The following is a 5,293-nucleotide window of genomic DNA, read 5'->3' as shown; positions in this document are numbered from 1 at the left end:
AGGATCACCTCCAGGATATTAAAGGAGCATTTGATATCCTGGACCAATATAACATGAAGCTAAATCCTGCTAAGTGTCATTTCGGAGTGGGGGCAGGAAAATTTCTAGGATATATATTGACCAAAAGAGGAATAGAGGCGAGCCCGGAGCAGATTAAAGCCATCTTGGATATTAAATCACCCTCAAATATGAAAGATGTTCAACGATTAACAGGGAGAGTGGCAGCATTAAACAGATTTATTTCAAGATCCTCAGAGAAATGCAAAGAGTTTTATGATATCCTAAAAAAGAACAAGAAATTTGAATGGGGTGAGAAGCATGAAGCAGCCCTGCAGGATTTGAAGCAATATCTTTCAACTGCACCTCTACTGATGAAGCCTGAGAATGGTGAACCACTATCCCTATACCTCGCAGTATCAGGGAATGCTGTAAGTGCCGTCCTTGTAAAGGATCATGAAGGTCAGCAATATCCTGTTTATTATGTTAGTAAAAGTTTGTTAAATGCTGAAACTAGGTATTCTCATTTAGAAAAATTGGTACTAGCATTAGTTATGGCATCAACGAAGCTTAGACATTACTTTGAGACACATAGGATTCATGTTAAAACAAATTATCCTGTCAAAAAATGTGCTTAGGAAACCAGAAATGTCAGGCAGGATGGCCAAGTGGTCAGTGAAGTTGAGTGCTTATGATTTAGTGTATGAACCTAGAAATGCCATAAAGTCTCAGGCTTTAGCTGACTCTGTGGCTAATTTCAGTAGTGACCTTCAGGATGAGGTAGACCTAGAAGTCCAACAGTTAGGAGAATCTTCAGGATCCTGGACGTTATATACTGATGGTGCATCTAATGTAAGAGGAGTAGGATTGGGAATCCTACTAAAATCGCCACAGGGGGACATATTACCCCAGGCTATTAGGTGTGAGTTCCCTGCTACTAATAATGAAGCAGAGTATGATGCTTTAATTGCAGGATTAGAATTGGCTAAGAATATGAGTATCAAGAATTTGCAAGTATATGTTGACTCCTTGTTAATTACTAATCATTTTAATGGATCCTATGCAGTCAAGGGTGAGAAATTAATCGGATACCTCGATATTCTCAAAAAATTAGCAGGATATTTCGATGTTTTTACACTTGAACAGGTACCAAGGGATGATAATGCTGAAGCAGATGCCTTAGCAAACCTGGGATCATCGATCAGGATACCAGACGGGACCCAAATACCAATATTACATATCTTGTATCCTGCAACGAATCCTAAGGATAGAGAAGTAGTAGGTATTCAGGATCCTGGAGCAGAGTATCCTGAAATGGATCCTAAATCCTGGATGACTCCAATCATGAGATATCTCAAGGAAGGACAGATCCCCGGAGATGAAAATCCTAAGGCATTTAGGATGAAGGTATCACGATTCACTATTATAGACAATGTTTTATACAAGAAATCTCTTGCAGGACCGTATTTGAGGTGCTTGGAGGGTCCTGAAGCCAAAGAAGTACTTCAGGATATACATGAAGGGGATTGTGGTAACCACACTGGGGGTAGGTCATTGTTCTCCAAAGTATTAAGGACAGGATATTATTGGCCAACGATGAGGAAAGATGCTGCAGAATATGCTCGAAGGTGTGATGCATGTCAAAGGCATAGTAACATACTACATCAACCAGCTGAACCACTATATCCTGTAGCGTCCCCTTGGCCGTTCATGAAATGAGGGATGGATATAGTAGGGAAGTTACCAAAAGCTCCGGGAGGAAAGTATTTATGCTAGAAATGACGGATTATTTCTCTAAGTGGTTTGAAGCTGAAGCATTTGTCCAAGTTAGAGACCAAGAAGTAGTATCCTTCATAAAGAGGAATATCCTGACCAGGTTTGGGGTACCAGCTGAAATTATTTGTGATAATGGGTCCCAGTTTATAAGCAAAAGGACTACTGACTTTTGCAAGAGTTGGGGAATCAAAATGATCACGTCTACTCCGGTGCATCCTCAAGCGAATGGACAAGCAGAATCCTCAAACAAGATAATTGTCAATAACTTAAAGAAGAGACTTGGAGCCAAAAAAGGAAGATGGGCAGAAGAATTACCCTTTGTTTTGTGGGCTGATAGGACAACGGTAAAGAATGCGACAGGACAAACCCCATTTTCCTTGGTATTTGGAGCAGAAGCAATGATTCCAACGGAAATGGCGATACCTACTGCAAGATCTATCCTACAGGATCCTGAACAGAATCCTGAAGCCTTATATCAAGATTTGGATACTATAGATGAAAAAAGGGATGCAGCAAGGCTAAGGATGGCAGCATATCAACAAAGAATATCCAGAGCATATAACAAGAATATAAGGACTAGGAGATTTCGAGTTGGTGATTGGGTGCTAAGAAAGGCTTTCCAAAATACCACTAATCCTGCCGATGGCATGCTAGCTCCAAAATGGGAAGGACCATATGAAGTTGAGTCAGAAGCAGGAAAAGGAGCATATAGACTCAAGAATATGGAAGGGGATATGCTACCGAGATCCTGGAATGCAATACACTTAAAGCTCTATTTCAAGTAAGAATAGAATTTAATTTCTATCTCAGAGTGGTATGTATTCTATCTCTTTTAAATATATTTGTGTATTATCTTGAACCCAATACTGACTTAAGCATCAGAGGGGTGTTAGCCAGGCTAACACCCACCTTAGTTTATAGTTGTTTTGCAGCATATGCTCCAGGATATAGCTCCAGGATTTGCACTCGGGATAAATTGAAAGATTAGAGGATTGGCCCCCTCTCTCATGTCTAAGGGATCCTCATCCCTTCAAAGGTTTAAAGGTATTCACCTTTCTTTCGAATTGGGTTTAAACACCTCGCCTGGAGCGCATGTTATCTAGGTATAGTTCAAGGTAGCGGGACCAGTTCATGTAAAAGTGGCTGACAATTTCGTTACTGTTGGCTATATCCTGGATCCTGAAGGTATATGAGGATTGATCACCCTCTCTCACGAAAGGGTATTTTCATACTCTCTAAGGTTTAAAGGTTTTCACCTTTCTAAGATTTGGAGTTTATACACTCTCGCCTGTAGCGCATGAAACTCAGGGTTTATCCCCAGGATATCAGGGTTTATCCCCAGGATATTAAGGGTTTACCCCCAGTATGCTAAGGATTCATTTCAGGATATCAAGGTTTTTGCCTCGAGGTGTTTGGAATTTATTCAAGCCAAAGTATGAATACATTTGCATTTCTGTGTCATACACAGGGGACATACATTATACTATTCAGAGGTTGGATCCAAGTTAATAAGTGTACACTGGGGACATTCCTAAGGTGGAAGATTGGAATCGACTCTCTAAGAGTCTTTGGTATGATCTCTCCTTTTTTTCAAAAGACTTAAGTTTTCTAAGTTACATGATGATATCCTGACCAGGATATCTCTTAGGATACTTGTCAGGATATTCTCAGATGGTGTTCCCATAATATTTCCAAGAGTTTTCAAACAAAACAGTTTTCATAAATAAAATTGGTGTCCTAATAACAACAATAATAAAGCCAAAAAAGGGTTATATTATTAACATACCATAAAGTTGTGCTCTTGGTTTCACCTCAAACCAAGGACCATCCACCAAGAGCACAAATAGTTCCTAGCCATATTTACTTAACAATTGAAGGCTTCGTCTTGGAACCCAAGATACCTCCACCTTTAATTGTTAAAAGTGTTCAAAATAATCCATACTAACTGATGACCAAGGGCTTCGTCCTGAAACTCAGGATCCCTCCACCTTTGGCCATCATATTATCTACGTGCAGGAAATTAAAACTGTTTAACAGACAAGAAAGGGAAATTGTTCAAACAGCCACAAACTATCAAATTTAAAAAGTGGGCTCCGGCCTTGGCACGTGTATCCATCATCGCCCACCTGAATGCCCTCACACAGCGGCATCTTCTCCAACCTTCTCCGACTTCTCAGCACCAGCATCCTCACCAGCATCCATCCCAGCATCCGCTCCAGCATCCTTCTTGTCTCCCGCCTTATCTACCACCTCTGCTGACTTAGAGGACTCACCAGCTTCTGCAGGAAGTGGCACAGCCTTGCCTCCAAGCTCCTTCAACTTTGCCACCCAAGAGTCAACCGGCCAAGCTGGGCACACAAGGCCTGTCTCCTTAGCCTCATAAGCCATCTTGATGCGAGCTTGTAGCAGAGAGACTCTAGCAGAAGCCTTGATTCCTTCCCGGAAAGAGACCATGGCTTGTTCATGATCCATTTGCACGGTGGCAAGTTTGAGCTCGGCATCCTGGGTGACCTTTTTCAGCTTATCCTCATAGTGCAGACTCTTCGCTTCAGCAATGACACCTTGGTCGGCAACAGTAGTCTCAAGCTGCTTAATCCTGGCTTCGTAGAGTGCAGCAGTACCACAGGCATCGTTGTAAAGGTGGAGCAGATGCTGGAGGCCCTGTAAGTTAAAATTCAGGTATAAGTCAATATTCACTAACCTGAATATCCTGTCAGGATATTCTATCAGGATATTATGCAGGATGTAGTGCCAGGATATTACCTTGTTTAAGAAGGACGTCATAGGTTCTAAGGAATCGGTAAAGCTGAGCTCATCATAGGAGAACCCTTCGGAGCCTGGGGCACTAACTTTAGAGCCGTTCCTCTTTTTTGCGGTAGAAGCACGAGTCCTCGGATTAGCCTTGGGAGCCGGAAGCGGCTTGGAGCTGGTGGCAGCAGGGGTCTCTTTCTTGACCATGACTGGAGTAGGATAACTGTCAAGCTCGTCAAGATCAAGGAGGATTGGAACTTTGCTGGAATCTGCATACAGGGAGTAAAAATTTCTCCTAAGTGAATCAAATGAAAATATGTATGCAGGATATCGTGCAGGATCCTTACCGGACATGTTTGCACTGGAAAGAGGGCTTGGAGATGGTGGAGACGGGTTAAAACTTCTTTCAGCTTCGGGAAGGAGTCTGATAGCGTCAATCCTCTTATGTGATTCAGCAAGAGAAGGTGCAAGCTTCCTAAAATCAGCTGTGTACAAGAAAACAATAAAGTCAGTTCAAGATATGCGGCAGGATATAAGACAGGATCGTCCTAAAACCCTAGGTCCTACCCTTTTTCAACCATTTCACCGGATAATCCGCTCCACCAGGGATTGAATCTCTTTTACAAAGAAGAACTTGGATTTCCATTCCTCTTTATTCCTAGTGGCTCGGAGAATCAGTGGGTCGCTGGAAGTGGAATAAAACAAAAATCGAAAAGAGCCATGACATCTAAGCCAGTATGCTAAAGGAAGGTCATGAACAGAAAGATCA

The sequence above is a fragment of the Helianthus annuus genome, chromosome 17 (genome assembly GCF_002127325.2).
Source record: "Helianthus annuus cultivar XRQ/B chromosome 17, HanXRQr2.0-SUNRISE, whole genome shotgun sequence".
Taxonomy (NCBI): domain Eukaryota; kingdom Viridiplantae; phylum Streptophyta; class Magnoliopsida; order Asterales; family Asteraceae; genus Helianthus; species Helianthus annuus.
The sequence above is the reverse complement of the archived record's forward strand: the minus strand, read 5'-3'. Positions refer to the sequence as shown.